Source organism: Mustelus asterias, unplaced genomic scaffold, assembly GCF_964213995.1.
Source record: "Mustelus asterias unplaced genomic scaffold, sMusAst1.hap1.1 HAP1_SCAFFOLD_476, whole genome shotgun sequence".
Classification (NCBI taxonomy): Eukaryota; Metazoa; Chordata; class Chondrichthyes; order Carcharhiniformes; family Triakidae; genus Mustelus; species Mustelus asterias.
In genome coordinates this window covers 152,948-175,465 of record NW_027590428.1, presented here as the reverse complement: position 1 = coordinate 175,465, position 22,518 = coordinate 152,948, and positions in this window count along the sequence as shown.

Genomic DNA, 22,518 nt, shown 5'->3' with positions numbered 1-22,518 from the left:
TTTATATTCACACGGTGTTTATGTTCACAGAGTGTTTTGTATTCACAGTGTTTATGTTCACACAGTGTTTATGTGTTTATATTCACACGGTGTTTATGTTCACACAGTGTTTTGTATTCACAATGTTTATGTTCACACAGTGTTTATGTGTTTATATTCACACGGTGTTTATGTTCACACAGTGTTTTGTATTCACAGTGTTTATGTTCACACAATGTTTATGTGTTTATATTCACACGGTGTTTATGTTCACACAGTGTTTTGTATTCACAGTGTTTATGATCACACAGTGTTTATGTGTTTATATTCACACTGTGTTTATGTTCACATAGTGTTTATGTGTTTATTTTCACACGGTGTTTATGTTCCCACAGTGTTTTGTATTCACAGTGTTTATGTTCACACAGTGTTTATGTTCACACAGTGTTTATATTCACACAGTGTTTATGTTCACACAGTGTTTATATTCACATAGTGTTTATGTTCACACAGTGTTTATGTTCACACAGTGTTTATATTCACACAGTGTTTATATTCACACAGTGTTTATGTTCGCACAGTGTTTATTTTCACACAGTGTTTATATTCACACAGTGTTTATGTTCACACAGTGTTTATATTCACACAGTGTTTATGTTCACAGTGTTTATGTTCACACACTGTTTATGTTCACACAGTGTTTATGTGTTTATATTCACACAGTGTTTATATTCACGCAGTGTTTATGTTCACACAGTGTTTATGTGTTTATATTCACACAGTGTTTATATTCACATCGTGTTTATGTTCACACATTGTTTATATTCACACAGTGTTTATATTCACACAGTGTTTATGTTCACACAGTGTTTATACTCACACGGTGTTTATGTTCACATAGTGTTTATATTCATACAGTGTTTATATTCACACAGTGTTTATATTCACACAGTGTTTATGTTCACATAGTGTTTATATTCATACAGTGTTTATATTCACACAGTGTTTATATTCACACAGTGTTTATGTTCACATAGTGTTTATATTCATACAGTGTGTATATTCACACAGTGTTTATATTCACACAGTGTTTGTATTCACACGGTGTATATGTTCACACAGTGTTTTGTATTCACAGTGTTTATGTTCACACGGTGTTTATGTGTTTATATTCACACGGTGTTTATGTCCACACAGTGTTTTGTATTCACAGTGTTTATGTTCACACAGTGTTTATGTTCACACAGTGTTTATATTCACACGGTGTTTATGTTCACACAGTGTTTATATTCACACAGTGGTTATGTTCACACAGTGTTTATGTTCACACAGTGTTTATATTCACACAGTGTTTATATTCACACAGTGTTTATGTTCACACAGTGTTTATGTTCACACAGTGTTTATGTGTTTATATTCACACGGTGTTTATGTTCACACAGTGTTTAGTATTCACAGTGTTTATGATCACAGTGTTTATGTGTTTATATTCACACTATGTTTATGTTCACACAGTGTTTTGTATTCACAGTGTTTATGTTCACACAGTGTTTATGTGTTTATATTCACACGGTGTTTATGTTCACATAGTGTTTATATTCATACAGTGTTTATATTCACACAGTGTTTATATTCACACAGTGTTTATGTTCACACAGTGTTTATATTCACATAGTGTTTATGTTCACACAGTGTTTATGTTCGCACAGTGTTTATTTTCACACAGTGTTTATATTCACACAGTGTTTATGTTCACACAGTGTTTATATTCACACAGTGTTTATATTCACAGTGTTTATGTTCACACACTGTTTATGTTCACACAGTGTTTATGTGTTTATATTCACACAGTGTTTATGTTCACACAGTGTTTATGTATTTATATTCACACAGTGTTTATATTCACACAGTGTTTATGTTCGCACAGTGTTTATGTTCACACAGTGTTTATATTCACACAGTGTTTATATTCACGCAGTGTTTATGTTCACACAGTGTTTATATTCGCACAGTGTTTTTGTTCACACAGTGTTTATGTTCACACAGTGTTTATATTCACACAGTGTTTATGTTCACACAGTGTTTATATTCACACGGTGTTTATGTTCACACAGTGTTTATGTTCACACAGTGTTTATGTTCACACAGTGTTTATATTCACACAGTGTTTATGTTCACACAGTGTTTAGTATTCACAGTGTTTATGATCACACAGTGTTTATGTGTTTATATTCACACTGTGTTTATGTTCACATAGTGTTTATGTGTTTATATTCACACGGTGTTTATATTCACACAGTGTTTTGTATTCACATTGTTTATGTTCACACAGTGTTTATGTGTTTATATTCACACGGTGTTTATGTTCACACAGTGTTTTGTATTCACAGTGTTTATGCTCACACAGTGTTTATGTGTTTATATTCACACGGTGTTTATGTTCACACAGTGTTTTGTATTCACAGTGTTTATGTTCACACAGTGTTTATGTGTTTATATTCACACGGTGTTTATGTCCACACAGTGTTTTGTATTCACAGTGTTTATGTTCACACAGTGTTTATGTTCACACAGTGTTTATATTCACACGGTGTTTATGTTCACACAGTGTTTATATTCACACAGTGGTTATGTTCACACAGTGTTTATGTTCACACAGTGTTTATATTCACACAGTGTTTATATTCACACAGTGTTTATGTTCACACAGTGTTTATGTTCACACAGTGTTTATGTGTTTATATTCACACGGTGTTTATGTTCACACAGTGTTTAGTATTCACAGTGTTTATGATCACACAGTGTTTATGTGTTTATATTCACACTATGTTTATGTTCACACAGTGTTTTGTATTCACAGTGTTTATGTTCACACAGTGTTTATGTGTTTATATTCACACGGTGTTTATGTTCACATAGTGTTTATATTCATACAGTGTTTATATTCACACAGTGTTTATATTCACACAGTGTTTATGTTCACACAGTGTTTATATTCACATAGTGTTTATGTTCACACAGTGTTTATGTTCGCACAGTGTTTATTTTCACACAGTGTTTATATTCACACAGTGTTTATGTTCACACAGTGTTTATATTCACACAGTGTTTATATTCACAGTGTTTATGTTCACACACTGTTTATGTTCACACAGTGTTTATGTGTTTATATTCACACAGTGTTTATGTTCACACAGTGTTTATGTATTTATATTCACACAGTGTTTATATTCACACAGTGTTTATGTTCGCACAGTGTTTATGTTCACACAGTGTTTATATTCACACAGTGTTTATATTCACGCAGTGTTTATGTTCACACAGTGTTTATATTCGCACAGTGTTTTTGTTCACACAGTGTTTATGTTCACACAGTGTTTATATTCACACAGTGTTTATGTTCACACAGTGTTTATATTCACACGGTGTTTATGTTCACACAGTGTTTATGTTCACACAGTGTTTATGTTCACACAGTGTTTATATTCACACAGTGTTTATGTTCACACAGTGTTTAGTATTCACAGTGTTTATGATCACACAGTGTTTATGTGTTTATATTCACACTGTGTTTATGTTCACATAGTGTTTATGTGTTTATATTCACACGGTGTTTATATTCACACAGTGTTTTGTATTCACATTGTTTATGTTCACACAGTGTTTATGTGTTTATATTCACACGGTGTTTATGTTCACACAGTGTTTTGTATTCACAGTGTTTATGTTCACACAGTGTTTATGTGTTTATATTCACACGATGTTTATGTTCACACAGTGTTTTGTATTCACAGTGTTTATGCTCACACAGTGTTTATGTGTTTATATTCACACGGTGTTTATGTTCACACAGTGTTTTGTATTCACAGTGTTTATGTTCACACAGTGTTTATGTGTTTATATTCACACGGTGTTTATGTTCACACAGTGTTTTGTATTCACAGTGTTTATGTTCACACAGTGTTTATGTGTTTATATTCACACGGTGTTTATGTTCACACAGTGTTTTGTATTCACAGTGTTTATGTTCACACAGTGTTTATGTGTTTATATTCACACGGTGTTTATGTTCACACAGTGTTTTGTATTCACAGTGTTTATGTTCACACAATGTTTATGTGTTTATATTCACACGGTGTTTATGTTCACACAGTGTTTTGTATTCACAGTGTTTATGATCACACAGTGTTTATGTGTTTATATTCACACTGTGTTTATGTTCACATAGTGTTTATGTGTTTATTTTCACACGGTGTTTATGTTCACACAGTGTTTTGTATTCACAGTGTTTATGTTCACACAGTGTTTATGTTCACACAGTGTTTATATTCACACAGTGTTTATGTTCACACAGTGTTTATATTCACATAGTGTTTATGTTCACACAGTGTTTATGTTCACACAGTGTTTATATTCACACAGTGTTTATATTCACACAGTGTTTATGTTCGCACAGTGTTTATTTTCACACAGTGTTTATATTCACACAGTGTTTATGTTCACACAGTGTTTATATTCACACAGTGTTTATATTCACAGTGTTTATGTTCACACACGGTTTATGTTCACACAGTGTTTATGTGTTTATATTCACACAGTGTTTATATTCACGCAGTGTTTATGTTCACACAGTGTTTATGTGTTTATATTCACACAGTGTTTATATTCACATCGTGTTTATGTTCACACATTGTTTATATTCACACAGTGTTTATATTCACACAGTGTTTATGTTCACACAGTGTTTATGTTCACATAGTGTTTATATTCACACAGTGTTTATATTCACACAGTGTTTATGTTCACATAGTGTTTATATTCATACAGTGTTTATATTCACACAGTGTTTATATTCACACAGTGTTTATGTTCACATAGTGTTTATATTCATACAGTGTGTATATTCACACAGTGTTTATATTCACACAGTGTTTGTATTCACACGGTGTATATGTTCACACAGTGTTTTGTATTCACAGTGTTTATGTTCACACGGTGTTTATGTGTTTATATTCACACGGTGTTTATGTCCACACAGTGTTTTGTATTCACAGTGTTTATGTTCACACAGTGTTTATGTGTTTATATTCACACGGTGTTTATGTTCACACTGTGTTTTGTATTCACAGTGTTTATGTTCACACAGTGTTTATATTCACACAGTGTTTATGTTCACACAGTGTTTATGTGTTTATATTCACACGGTGTTTATGTTCACACAGTGTTTATGTTCACACAGTGTTTATATTCACACGGTGTTTATGTTCACACAGTGTTTATATTCACACAGTGTTTATGTTCACACAGTGTTTATGTTCACACAGTGTTTATATTCAAACAGTGTTTATATTCACACAGTGTTTATGTTCACACAGTGTTTATGTTCACACAGTGTTTATGTGTTTATATTCACACGGTGTTTATGTTCACACAGTGTTTAGTATTCACAGTGTTTATGATCACACAGTGTTTATGTGTTTATATTCACACTATGTTTATGTTCACACAGTGTTTTGTATTCACAGTGTTTATGTTCACACAGTGTTTATGTGTTTATATTCACACGGTGTTTATGTTCACATAGTGTTTATATTCATACAGTGTTTATATTCACACAGTGTTTATATTCACACAGTGTTTATGTTCACACAGTGTTTATGTTCGCACAGTGTTTATTTTCACACAGTGTTTATATTCACACAGTGTTTATGTTCACACAGTGTTTATATTCACACAGTGTTTATATTCACAGTGTTTATGTTCACACACTGTTTATGTTCACACAGTGTTTATGTGTTTATATTCACACAGTGTTTATGTTCACACAGTGTTTATGTATTTATATTCACACAGTGTTTATATTCACACAGTGTTTATGTTCGCACAGTGTTTATGTTCACACAGTGTTTATATTCACACAGTGTTTATATTCACACAGTGTTTATATTCACGCAGTGTTTATGTTCACACAGTGTTTATATTCGCACAGTGTTTTTGTTCACACAGTGTTTATATTCACACAGTGTTTATATTCACACAGTGTTTATGTTCACACAGTGTTTATATTCACACAGTGTTTATGTTGACACAGTGTTTATGTTCACACAGTGTTTATGTTCACACAGTGTTTATGTTCACGGTGTTTATGTTGACATAATGTTTATGTTCACACAGTGTTTATGTTCACACAGTGTTTATGTTCACTGTGTTTATGTTGACATAATGTTTATGTTCACACAGTGTTTTTGTTCACAGTGTTTATATTCACATAGTGTTTATGTTCACACAGAGTTTATATTCACAGTGTTTATGTTCACACATCTTTTTTATTCACACAGTGTTTATGTTCACGCAGTGTTTATATTCACACAGTGTTTATGTTCACACAGTGTTTATGTTCACACAGTGTTTATGTTCACACAGTGTTTATATTCACACAGTCTTTATGTTCACACAGTGTTTATGTTCACACAGTGTTTATATTCACACAGTGTTTATATTCACACAGTGTTTATGTTCACACAGTGTTTATGTTCACACAGTGTTTATGTCTTTATATTCACACGTTGTTTATGTTCACATAGTGTTTATATTCATACAGTGTTTATATTCACACAGTGTTTATATTCACACAGTGTTTATATTCACACAGTGTTTATGTTCACATAGTGTTTATATTCATACAGTGTTTATATTCACACAGTGTTTATATTCACACAGTGTTTATATTCACACAGTGTTTATATTCACACAGTGTTTATATTCACACAGTGTTTATGTTCACATAGTGTTTATATTCATACAGTGTTTATATTCACACAGTGTTTATATTCACACAGTGTTTATATTCACACAGCGTTTATGTTCACACAGTGTTTATTTTCACACAGTGTTTATGTGTTTATATTCACACGTTGTTTATGTTCACATAGTGTTTATATTCATACAGTGTTTATATTCACACAGTGTTTATATTCACACAGTGTTTATATTCACACAGTGTTTATATTCACACAGTGTTTATATTCACACGGTGTTTATGTTCACACAGTGTTTAGTATTCACAGAGTTTATGTTCACACGGTGTTTATGTGTTTATATTCACACAGTGTTTATATTCACTCAGTGTTTATGTTCACACAGTGTTTATGTTCACACAGTGTTTATATTCACACAGTGTTTATATTCACACAGTGTTTATGTTCACACAGTGTTTATGTGTTTATATTCACACAGTGTTTATGTTCACACAGTGTTTAGTATTCACAGTGTTAATGATCACACAGTGTTTATGTGTTTATATTCACACGGTGTTTATGTTCACACAGTGTTTTGTATTCACAGTGTTTATGTTCACACAGTGTTTATGTGTTTATATTCACACGGTGTTTATGTTCACATAGTGTTTATATTCATACAGTTTTTATATTCACACAGTGTTTATATTCACACAGTGTTTATGTTCACACAGTGTTTATATTCACATAGTCTTTATGTTCACACAGTATTTATGTTCACACAGTGTTTATGTTCACACAGTGTTTATATTCACACAGTGTTTATGTTCACACAGTGTTTATATTCACACAGTGTTTATATTCACAGTGTGTATGTTCACACACTGTTTATGTTCACACAGTGTTTGTGTGGTTATATTCACACAGTGTTTATGTTCACACAGTGTTTATGTGTTTATATTCACACAGTGTTTATATTCACACAGTGTTTATGTTCGCACAGTGTTTATGTTCACACAGTGTTTATATTCACACAGTGTTTATATTCACACAGTGTTTATATTCACACAGTGTTTATATTCACGCAGTGTTTATGTTCACACAGTGTTTATGTGTTTATATTCACACAGTGTTTATGTTGACATAATGTTTATGTTCACTCAGTGTTTATGTTCACACAGTGTTTATGTTCACTGTGTTTATGTTGACATAATGTTTATGTTCACACAGTGTTTTTGTTCACACAGTGTTTATATTCAATCAGTGTTTATGTTCACACAGAGTTTATATTCACACAGTGTTTATGTTCACACAGTGTTTATATTCACACAGTGATTATGTTCACGGTGTTTATGTTGACATAATGTTTATGTTCACACAGTGTTCATGTTCACACAGTGTTTATGTTCACTGTGTTTATGTTGACATAATGTTTATGTTCACACATTGTTTTTGTTCACACAGTGTTTATATTCACACAGTGATTATGTTCACGGTGTTTATGTTGACATAATGTTTATGTTCACACAGTGTTCATGTTCACACAGTGTTTATGTTCACTGTGTTTATGTTGACATAATGTTTATGTTCACACATTGTTTTTGTTCACACAGTGTTTATATTCACACAGTGTTTATGTTCACACAGAGTTTATATTCACACAGTTTTTATGTTCACACAGAGTTTTTATTCACACAGTGTTTATGTTCACACAGTGTTTATATTCACACAGTGTTTATGTTCACACAGAGTTTATATTCACACAGTGTTGATGTTCATACAGTGTTTATATTCACACAGTGTTTATGTTCACACAGTGTTTATATTCACACAGTGTTTATATTCACACAGTGTTTATGTTCACGGTGTTTATGTTGACATAATGTTTATGTTCACACAGTGTTTATGTTGACATAATGTTTATATTCACACAGTGTTTATGTTCACGGTGTTTATGTTGACATAATGTTTATGTTCACACAGTGTTTATGTTCACACAGTGTTTATGTTCACACGGTGTTTACGTTCACACAGTGTTTATGTTCACACAGTGTTTATGTTGACATAATGTTTATGTTCACACAGTGTTTATGTTCACACAGTGTTTATGTTCACACAGTGTTTATATTCACACAGTGTTTATGTTCACAGTGTTTATATTCACGCAGTGTTTATGTTCACACAGTGTTTATGTTCACACAGTGTTTATATTCACACAGTGTTTATGTTCACAGTGTTTATATTCACGCAGTGTTTTTGTTCACAGTGTTTATATTCACACAGTGTTTATGTTCACACAGTGTTTATGTTCACAGTGTTTATATTCAAACAGTGTTTATGTTCACAAAGTGTTTATATTCACACAGTGTTTATGTTCACACAGTGTTTATATTCACACAGTTTTTATATTCACACAGTCTTTATGTTCACACAGTGTTTATGTTTACACAGTGTTTATGTGTTTATATTCACACAGTGTTTATGTTCACACAGTGTTTATGTTGACACAGTGTTTATGTTCACACAGTGTTTATATTCACTCAGTGTTTATGTTCACACAGTGTTTATGTTCACACAGTGTTTATGTTCACACAGTGTTTATGTTCACACAGTGTTGATGTTCACACGGTGTTTATGTTCACACAGTGTTTATGTTCACACAGTGTTTATGTTGACATAATGTTTATGTTCACACAGTGTTTATGTTCACACAGTGTTTATGTTCACACAGTGTTTATATTCACACAGTGTTTATGTTCACAGTGTTTATATTGACGCAGTGTTTATGTTCACACAGTGTTTATAGTCACACATTGTTTTTGTTCACAGTGTTTATATTCACACAGTGTTTATATTCACACAGTGTTTATGTTCATAGTGTTTATATTCAAACAGTGTTTATGTTTACACAGTGTTTATGTGTTTATATTCACACAGTGTTTATGTTCACACAGTGTTTATGTTCACACAGTGTTTATGTTCACACAGTGTTTATATTCACTCAGTGTTTATGTTCACACAGTGTTTATGTTCACACAGTTTTTATTCACACAGTGTTTATGTTCACACAGTGTTTATGTTCATAGTGTTTATATTCAAACAGTGTTTATGTTTACACAGTGTTTATGTGTTTATATTCACACAGTGTTTATGTTCACACAGTGTTTATGTTCACACAGTGTTTATATTCACACAGTGTTTATATTCACACAGTGTTTATGTTCACACAGTGTTTATGTGTTTATATTCACACAGTGTTTATGTTCACACAGTGTTTATGTATTTATATTCACACAGTGTTTATATTCACACAGTGTTTATATTCACACAGTGTTTATATTCACACAGTGTTTATATTCACACAGTGTTTATGTGTTTATATTCACACAGTGTTTATGTTCACACAGTTTTTATGTATTTATATTCACACAGTGTTGATATTCACACAGTGTTTATATTCACACAGTGTTTATATTCACACAGTGTTTATATTCACACAGTGTTTATGTTCACACAGTGTTTATGTGTTTTTATTCACACAGTGTTTATATTCACATCGTGTTTATGTTCACACAGTGTTTATATTCACACAGTGTTTATATTCACACAGTGTTTATGTGTTTATATTCACATAGTATTTATGTTCACACAGTGTTTTTGTTCACAGTGTTTATATTCACATAGTGTTTATCTTCACACAGTCTTTATGTTCACACAGTGTTTATATTCACACAGTGTTTATGTTCACACAATGTTTATGTTCACAGTGTTTATATTCACACTGTTTATATTCACACAGTGTTTATGTTCACACAGTGTTTATGTGTTTATATTCACACAGTGTTTATATTCACATCGTGTTTATGTTCACACAGTGTTTATGTTCACACAGTGTTTATGTGTTTATATTCACACAGTGTTTATATTCACACAGTGTTTATGTTCACACAGTGTTTATGTTCACACAGTGTTTATGTGTTTATATTCACACGTTGTTTATGTTCACATAGTGTTTATATTCATACAGTGTTTATATTCACACAGTGTTTATATTCACACAGTGTTTATGTTCACACAGTGTTTATGTTCACACAGTGTTTATATTCACACGGTGTTTATGTTCACACAGTGTTTATGTTCACACAGTGTTTATATTCACACGGTGTTTATGTTCACACAGTGTTTATATTCACACAGTGTTTATGTTCACACAGTGTTTATGTTCACACAGTGTTTATATTCACACAGTGTTTATATTCACACAGTGTTTATGTTCACACAGTGTTTATGTTCACACAGTGTTGATGTTCACACGGTGTTTCTGTTCACACAGTGTTTATGTTCACACAGTGTTTATGTTGACATAATGTTTATGTTCACACAGTGTTTATGTTCACACAGTGTTTATGTTCACACAGTGTTTATATTCACACAGTGTTTATGTTCACAGTGTTTATATTGACGCAGTGTTTACGTTCACACAGTGTTTATATTCACACATTGTTTTTGTTCACAGTGTTTATATTCACACAGTGTTTATATTCACACAGTGTTTATGTTCATAGTGTTTATATTCAAACAGTGTTTATGTTTACACAGTGTTTATGTGTTTCTATTCACACAGTGTTTATTTTCACACAGTGTTTATGTTCACACAGTGTTTATGTTCACACAGTGTTTATATTCACTCAGTGTTTATGTTCACACAGTGTTTATGTTCACACAGTTTTTATTCACACAGTGTTTATGTTCACACAGTGTTTATATTCACACAGTGTTTATATTCACACAGTGTTTATGTTCACACAGTGTTTATGTGTTTATATTCACACAGTGTTTATGTTCACACAGTGTTTATGTATTTATATTCACACAGTGTTTATATTCACACAGTGTTTATATTCACACAGTGTTTATATTCACACAGTGTTTATATTCACACAGTGTTTATGTGTTTATATTCACACAGTGTTTATGTTCACACAGTTTTTATGTATTTATATTCACACAGTGTTTATATTCACACAGTGTTTATATTCACACAGTGTTTATATTCACACAGTGTTTATATTCACACAGTGTTTATGTTCACACAGTGTTTATGTGTTTATATTCACACAGTGTTTATATTCACATCGTGTTTATGTTCACACAGTGTTTATATTCACACAGTGTTTATATTCACACAGTGTTTATGTGTTTATATTCACATAGTATTTATGTTCACACAGTGTTTTTGTTCACAGTGTTTATATTCACATAGTGTTTATGTTCACACAGTCTTTATGTTCACACAGTGTTTATATTCACACAGTGTTTATGTTCACACAATGTTTATGTTCACACAGTGTTTATATTCACACTGTTTATATTCACACAGTGTTTATGTTCACACGGTGTTTATGTGTTTATATTCACACAGTGTTTATATTCACATCGTGTTTATGTTCACACAGTGTTTATGTTCACACAGTGTTTATGTGTTTATATTCACACAGTGTTTATATTCACACAGTGTTTATGTTCACACAGTGTTTATGTTCACACAGTGTTTATGTGTTTATATTCACACGTTGTTTATGTTCACATAGTGTTTATATTCATACAGTGTTTATATTCACACAGTGTTTATATTCACACAGTGTTTATGTTCACACAGTGTTTATGTTCACACAGTGTTTATATTCACACGGTGTTTATGTTCACACAGTGTTTATATTCACACAGTGTTTATGTTCACACAGTGTTTATGTTCACACAGTGTTTATATTCACACAGTGTTTATATTCACACAGTGTTTATGTTCACACAGTGTTTAGTATTCACAGTGTTTATGATCACACAGTGTTTATGTGTTTATATTCACACTGTGTTTATGTTCACATAGTGTTTATGTGTTTATATTCACACGGTGTTTATGTTCACACAGTGTTTTGTATTCACAGTGTTTATGTTCACACAGTGTTGATGTGTTTATATTCACACGGTGTTTATGTTCACATAGTGTTTATATTCATACAGTGTTTATATTCACACAGTGTTTATATTCACACAGTGTTTATATTCAAACAGTGTTTATGTTCACACAGTGTTTATATTCACATAGTGTTTATGTTCACACAGTGTTTATGTTCACACAGTGTTTATATTCATACAGTGTTTATATTCACACAGTGTTTATATTCATACAGTGTTTATATTCATACAGTGTTTATATTCACACAGTGTTTATATTCATACAGTGTTTATATTCACACAGTGTTTATATTCACACAGTGTTTATGTGTTTATATTCACACGGTGTTTATGTTCACACAGTGTTTTGTATTCACAGTGTTTATGTTCACACAGTGTTGATGTGTTTATATTCACACGGTGTTTATGTTCACATAGTGTTTATATTCATACAGTGTTTATATTCACACAGTGTTTATATTCACACAGTGTTTATATTCACACAGTGTTTATGTTCACACAGTGTTTATATTCACATAGTGTTTATGTTCACACAGTGTTTATGTTCACACAGTGTTTATATTCACACAGTGTTTATATTCATACAGTGTTTATATTCATACAGTGTTTATATTCACACAGTGTTTATATTCATACAGTGTTTATATTCACACAGTGTTTATATTCACACAGTGTTTATGTTCGCACAGTGTTTATTTTCACACAGTGTTTATATTCACACAGTGTTTATGTTCACACAGTGTTTATATTCACACAGTGTTTATACTCACAGTGTTTATGTTCACACACTGTTTATGTTCACACAGTGTTTATGTGTTTATATTCACACAGTGTTTATATTCACGCAGTGTTTATGTTCACACAGTGTTTATGTGTTTATATTCACACAGTGTTTATATTCACATCGTGTTTATGTTCACGCAGTGTTTATATTCACACAGTGTTTATATTCACACAGTGTTTATGTTCACACAGTGTTTATATTCACACGGTGTTTAAGTTCACATAGTGTTTATATTCATACAGTGTTTATATTCACACAGTGTTTATATTCACACAGTGTTTATGTTCACATAGTGTTTATATTCATACAGTGTTTATATTCACACAGTGTTTATATTCACACAGTGTTTATGTTCACATAGTGTTTATATTCATACAGTGTTTATATTCACACAGTGTTTATATTCACACAGTGTTTATATTCACACGGTGTTTATGTTCACACAGTGTTTTGTATTCACAGTGTTTATGTTCACACGGTGTTTATGTGTTTATATTCACACGGTGTTTATGTCCACACAGTGTTTTGTATTCACAGTGTTTATGTTCACACAGTGTTTATGTGTTTATATTCACACGGTGTTTATGTTCACACTGTGTTTTGTATTCACAGTGTTTATGTTCACACAGTGTTTATGTGTTTATATTCACACAGTGTTTATGTTCACACAGTGTTTATATTCACACGGTGTTTATGTTCACACAGTGTTTATGTTCACATAGTGTTTATATTCATACAGTGTTTATATTCACACAGTGTTTATATTCACACAGTGTTTATATTCACACAGTGTTTATGTTCACATAGTGTTTATATCCATACAGTGTTTATATTCACACAGTGTTTATATTCACACAGTGTTTATGTTCACACAGTGTTTATATTCACACGGTGTTTATGTTCACACAGTGTTTATGTTCACACAGTGTTTATGTTCACACAGTGTTTATATTCACACGGTGTTTATGTTCACACAGTGTTTATGTTCACTCAGTGTTTATGTTCACACAGTGTTTATATTCACACGGTGTTTATGTTCACACAGTGTTTATATTCACACGGTGTTTATGTTCACACAGTGTTTATATTCAAACAGTGTTTATGTTCACACAGTGTTTATGTTCACACAGTGTTTATGTTCACACAGTGTTTATGTTCACACAGTGTTTATATTCACACGGTGTTTATGTTCACACAGTGTTTATATTCACACAGTGTTTATGTTCACACAGTGTTTATATTCACACAGTGTTTATGTTCACAGTGTTTATATTCACGCAGTGTTTATGTTCACACAGTGTTTATATTCACACAGTGTTTTTGTTCACAGTGTTTATATTTACACAGTGTTTATGTTCACACAGTGTTTATGTTCACAGTGTTTATATTCAAACAGTGTTTATGTTCACACAGTGTTTATATTCACACAGTGTTTATGTTCACACAGTGTTTATATTCACACAGTGTTTATATTCACACAGTCTTGATGTTCACACAGTGTTTATGTTTACACAGTGTTTATGTGTTTATATTCACACAGTGTTTATGTTCACACAGTGTTTATGTTCACACAGTGTTTATGTTCACACAGTGTTTATATTCACTCAGTGTTTATGTTCACACAGTGTTTATGTTCACACAGTGTTTATGTTCACACAGTGTTTATGTTCACACAGTGTTTATGTTCACACGGTGTTTATGTTCACACAGTGTTTATGTTCACGCAGTGTTTATGTTGACATAATGTTTATGTTCACACAGTGTTTATGTTCACACAGTGTTTATGTTCACACAGTGTTTATATTCACACAGTGTTTATGTTCACAGTGTTTATATTGACGCAGTGTTTATGTTCACACAGTGTTTATGTTCACACAGTGTTTATATTCACACAGTGTTTATGTTCATAGTGTTTATATTCAAACAGTGTTTATGTTCACACAGTGTTTATGTTCACACAGTGTTTATGTTCACACAGTGTTTATATTCACACAGTGTTTATATTCACACAGTCTTTATGTTCACACAGTGTTTATGTTTACACAGTGTTTATGTGTTTATATTCACACAGTGTTTATGTTCACACAGCGTTTATGTTCACACAGTGTTTATGTTCACACAGTGTTTATATTCACTCAGTGTTATTGTTCACACAGTGTTTATGTTCACACAGTTTTTATTCACACAGTGTTTATGTTCACACAGTGTTTATATTCACACAGTGTTTATATTCACACAGTGTTTATGTTCACACAGTGTTTATGTGTTTATATTCACACAGTGTTTATGTTCACACAGTGTTTATGTATTTATATTCACACAGTGTTTATATTCACACAGTGTTTTTATTCACACAGTGTTTATATTCACACAGTGTTTATATTCACACAGTGTTTATGTGTTTATATTCACACAGTGTTTATGTTCACACAGTTTTTATGTATTTATATTCACACAGTGTTTATATTCACACAGTGTTTATGTTCACACAGTGTTTATGTGTTTATATTCACACAGTGTTTATATTCACATCTTGTTTATGTTCACACAGTGTTTATATTCACACAGTGTTTATATTCACACAGTGTTTATGTGTTTATATTCACATAGTATTTATGTTCACACAGTGTTTTTGTTCACAGTGTTTATATTCACATAGTGTTTATGTTCACACAGTCTTTATGTTCACACAGTGTTTATATTCACACAGTGTTTATGTTCACACAATGTTTATGTTCACACAGTGTTTATATTCACACTGTTTATATTCACACAGTGTTTATGTTCACACAGTGTTTATGTGTTTATATTCACACAGTGTTTATATTCACATCGTGTTTATGTTCACACAGTGTTTATGTTCACACAGTGTTTATGTGTTTACATTCACACAGTGTTTATATTCACACAGTGTTTATGTTCACACAGTGTTTATGTTCACACAGTGTTTATGTGTTTATATTCACACGTTGTTTATGTTCACATAGTGTTTATATTCATACAGTGTTTATATTCACACAGTGTTTATATTCACACAGTGTTTATGTTCACACAGTGTTTATGTTCACACAGTGTTTATATTCACACGGTGTTTATGTTCACACAGTGTTTATGTTCACACAGTGTTTATATTCACACGGTGTTTATGTTCACACAGTGTTTATGTTCACACAGTGTTTATGTTCACACAGTGTTTATATTCACACGGTGTTTATATTCACACAGTGTTTATGTTCACACAGTGTTTAGTATTCACAGTGTTTATGATCACACAGTGTTTATGTGTTTATATTCACACTGTGTTTATGTTCACATAGTGTTTATGTGTTTATATTCACACGGTGTTTATGTTCACACAGTGTTTTGTATTCACAGTGTTTATGTTCACACAGTTTTGATGTGTTTATATTCACACGGTGTTTATGTTCACATAGTGTTTATATTCATACAGTGTTTATATTCACACAGTGTTTATATTCACACAGTGTTTATATTCACACAGTGTTTATGTTCACACAGTGTTTATATTCACATAGTGTTTATGTTCACACAGTGTTTATGTTCACACAGTGTTTATATTCACACAGTGTTTATGTTCACACAGTGTTTATATTCACACAGTGTTTATATTCACAGTGTTTATGTTCACACACTGTTTATGTTCACACAGTGTTTATATTCATAAAGTGTTTATATTCACACAGTGTTTATATTCATACAGTGTTTATTTTCATACAGTGTTTATATTCACACAGTGTTTATATTCATACAGTGTTTATATTCACACAGTGTTTATATTCACACAGTGTTTATGTTCGCACAGTGTTTATTTTCACACAGTGTTTATATTCACACAGTGTTTATGTTCACACAGTGTTTATATTCACACAGTGTTTATACTCACAGTGTTTATGTTCACACACTGTTTATGTTCACACAGTGTTTATGTGTTTATATTCACACAGTGTTTATATTCACGCAGTGTTTATGTTCACACAGTGTTTATGTGTTTATATTCACACAGTGTTTATATTCACATCGTGTTTATGTTCACGCAGTGTTTATATTCACACAGTGTTTATATTCACACAGTGTTTATGTTCACACAGTGTTTATATTCACACGGTGTTTATGTTCACATAGTGTTTATATTCATACAGTGTTTATATTCACACAGTGTTTATATTCACACAGTGTTTATGTTCACATAGTGTTTATATTCATACAGTGTTTATATTCACACAGTGTTTATATTCACACAGTGTTTATGTTCACATAGTGTTTATATTCATACAGTGTTTATATTCACACAGTGTTTATATTCACACAGTGTTTATATTCACACGGTGTTTATGTTCACACAGTGTTTTGTATTCACAGTGTTTATGTTCACACGGTGTTTATGTGTTTATATTCACACGGTGTTTATGTCCACACAGTGTTTTGTATTCAAAGTGTTTATGTTCACACAGTGTTTATGTGTTTATATTCACACGGTGTTTATGTTCACACTGTGTTTTGTATTCACAGTGTTTATGTTCACACAGTGTTTATGTGTTTATATTCACACAGTGTTTATGTTCACACAGTGTTTATATTCACACGGTGTTTATGTTCACACAGTGTTTATATTCACACAGTGTTTATGTTCACACAGTGTTTATATTCACACAGTGTTTATGTTCACACAGTGTTTATGTTCACACAGTGTTTATGTGTTTATATTCACACGGTGTTTATGTTCACACTGTGTTTATGTTCACACAGTGTTTATGTGTTTATATTCACACGGTGTTTATATTCACACAGTGTTTATGTTCACACGGTGTTTATGTTCACACAGTGTTTATGTGTTTATATTCACACGGTGTTTATGTTCACACAGTGATTATGTTCACACAGTGTTTATATTCACACAGTGTTTATATTCACACAGTGTTTATGTTCACACAGTGTTTATGTTCACACAGTGTTTATGTGTTTATATTCACACGGTGTTTATGCTCACACAGTGTTTAGTATTCACAGTGTTTATGATCACACAGTGTTTATGTGTTTATATTCACACAGTGTTTATGTTCACACGGTGTTTATGTTCACACAGTGTTTATGTGTTTATATTCACACAGTGTTTATATTCACACAGTGTTTATATTCACACAGTGTTTATGTTCACACAGTGTTTATATTCACATAGTGTTTATGTTCACACAGTGTTTATGTTCACACAGCGTTTATATTCACACAGTGTTTATGTTCACACAGTGTTTATATTCACACAGTGTTTATATTCACAGTGTTTATGTTCACACACTGTTTATGTTCACACAGTGTTTATATTCATACAGTGTTTATATTCACACAGTGTTTATATTCATACAGTGTTTATTTTCATACAGTGTTTATATTCACACAGTGTTTATATTCATACAGTGTTTATATTCACACAGTGTTTATATTCACACAGTGTTTATGTTCGCACAGTGTTTATTTTCACACAGTGTTTATATTCACACAGTGTTTATGTTCACACAGTGTTTATATTCACACAGTGTTTATACTCACAGTGTTTATGTTCACACACTGTTTATGTTCACACAGTGTTTATGTGTTTATATTCACACAGTGTTTATATTCACGCAGTGTTTATGTTCACACAGTGTTTATGTGTTTATATTCACACAGTGTTTATATTCACATCGTGTTTATGTTCACGCAGTGTTTATATTCACACAGTGTTTATATTCACACAGTGTTTATGTTCACACAGTGTTTATATTCACACGGTGTTTATGTTCACATAGTGTTTATATTCTTACAGTGTTTATATTCACACAGTGTTTATATTCACACAGTGTTTATGTTCACATAGTGTTTATATTCATACAGTGTTTATATTCACACAGTGTTTATATTCACACAGTGTTTATGTTCACATAGTGTTTATATTCATACAGTGTTTATATTCACACAGTGTTTATATTCACACAGTGTTTATATTCACACGGTGTTTATGTTCACACAGTGTTTTGTATTCACAGTGTTTATGTTCACACGGTGTTTATGTGTTTATATTCACACGGTGTTTATGTCCACACAGTGTTTTGTATTCACAGTGTTTATGTTCACACAGTGTTTATGTGTTTATATTCACACGGTGTTTATGTTCACACTGTGTTTTGTATTCACAGTGTTTATGTTCACACAGTGTTTATGTGTTTATATTCACACAGTGTTTATGTTCACACAGTGTTTATATTCACACGGTGTTTATGTTCACACAGTGTTTATATTCACACAGTGTTTATGTTCACACAGTGTTTATATTCACACAGTGTTTATGTTCACACAGTGTTTATGTTCACACAGTGTTTATGTGTTTATATTCACACGGTGTTTATGTTCACACTGTGTTTATATTCACACAGTGTTTATATTCACACGGTGTTTATATTCACACAGTGTTTATGTTCACACGGTGTTTATGTTCACACAGTGTTTATGTGTTTATATTCACACGGTGTTTATGTTCACACAGTGTTTATGTTCACACAGTGTTTATATTCACACAGTGTTTATATTCACACAGTGTTTATGTTCACACTGTGTTTATGTTCACACAGTGTTTATGTGTTTATATTCACACGGTGTTTATGCTCACACAGTGTTTAGTATTCACAGTGTTTATGATCACACAGTGTTTATGTGTTTATATTCACACTGTGTTTATGTTCACACAGTGTTTTGTATTCACAGTGTTTATGTTCACACAGTGTTTATGTGTTTATATTCACACGGTGTTTATGTTCACATAGTGTTTATATTCATACAGTGTTTATATTCACACAGTGTTTATATTCACACAGTGTTTATGTTCACACAGTGTTTATATTCACACGGTGTTTATGTTCACACTGTGTTTTGTATTCACAGTGTTTATGTTCACACAGTGTTTATGTTCACACAGTGTTTATGTGTTTATATTCACACGGTGTTTATGCTCACACAGTGTTTAGTATTCACAGTGTTTATGATCACACAGTGTTTATGTGTTTATATTCACACAGTGTTTATGTTCACACGGTGTTTATGTTCACACAGTGTTTATGTGTTTATATTCACACAGTGTTTATATTCACACAGTGTTTATATTCACACAGTGTTTATGTTCACACAGTGTTTATATTCACATAGTGTTTATGTTCACACAGTGTTTATGTTCACACAGCGTTTATATTCACACAGTGTTTATGTTCACAGTGTTTATGTTCACACACTGTTTATGTTCACACAGTGTTTATATTCATACAGTGTTTATATTCACACAGTGTTTATATTCATACAGTGTTTATTTTCATACAGTGTTTATATTCACACAGTGTTTATATTCATACAGTGTTTATATTCACACAGTGTTTATATTCACACAGTGTTTATGTTCGCACAGTGTTTATTTTCACACAGTGTTTATATTCACACAGTGTTTATGTTCACACAGTGTTTATATTCACACAGTGTTTATACTCACAGTGTTTATGTTCACACACTGTTTATGTTCACACAGTGTTTATGTGTTTATATTCACACAGTGTTTATATTCACGCAGTGTTTATGTTCACACAGTGTTTATGTGTTTATATTCACACAGTGTTTATATTCACATCGTGTTTATGTTCACGCAGTGTTTATATTCACACAGTGTTTATATTCACACAGTGTTTATGTTCACACAGTGTTTATATTCACACGGTGTTTATGTTCACATAGTGTTTATATTCTTACAGTGTTTATATTCACACAGTGTTTATATTCACACAGTGTTTATGTTCACATAGTGTTTATATTCATACAGTGTTTATATTCACACAGTGTTTATATTCACACAGTGTTTATGTTCACATAGTGTTTATATTCATACAGTGTTTATATTCACACAGTGTTTATATTCACACAGTGTTTATATTCACACGGTGTTTATGTTCACACAGTGTTTTGTATTCACAGTGTTTATGTTCACACGGTGTTTATGTGTTTATATTCACACGGTGTTTATGTCCACACAGTGTTTTGTATTCACAGTGTTTATGTTCACACAGTGTTTATGTGTTTATATTCACACGGTGTTTATGTTCACACTGTGTTTTGTATTCACAGTGTTTATGTTCACACAGTGTTTATGTGTTTATATTCACACAGTGTTTATGTTCACACAGTGTTTATATTCACACGGTGTTTATGTTCACACAGTGTTTATATTCACACAGTGTTTATGTTCACACAGTGTTTATATTCACACAGTGTTTATGTTCACACAGTGTTTATGTTCACACAGTGTTTATGTGTTTATATTCACACGGTGTTTATGTTCACACTGTGTTTATATTCACACAGTGTTTATATTCACACGGTGTTTATATTCACACAGTGTTTATGTTCACACGGTGTTTATGTTCACACAGTGTTTATGTGTTTATATTCACACGGTGTTTATGTTCACACAGTGTTTATGTTCACACAGTGTTTATATTCACACAGTGTTTATATTCACACAGTGTTTATGTTCACACTGTGTTTATGTTCACACAGTGTTTATGTGTTTATATTCACACGGTGTTTATGCTCACACAGTGTTTAGTATTCACAGTGTTTATGATCACACAGTGTTTATGTGTTTATATTCACACTGTGTTTATGTTCACACAGTGTTTTGTATTCACAGTGTTTATGTTCACACAGTGTTTATGTGTTTATATTCACACGGTGTTTATGTTCACATAGTGTTTATATTCATACAGTGTTTATATTCACACAGTGTTTATATTCACACAGTGTTTATGTTCACACAGTGTTTATATTCACACGGTGTTTATGTTCACACTGTGTTTTGTATTCACAGTGTTTATGTTCACACAGTGTTTATGTGTTTATATTCACACGGTGTTTATGTTCACACAGTGTTTATATTCACACGGTGTTTATGTTCACACTGTGTTTTGTATTCACAGTGTTTATGTTCACACAGTGTTTATGTGTTTATATTCA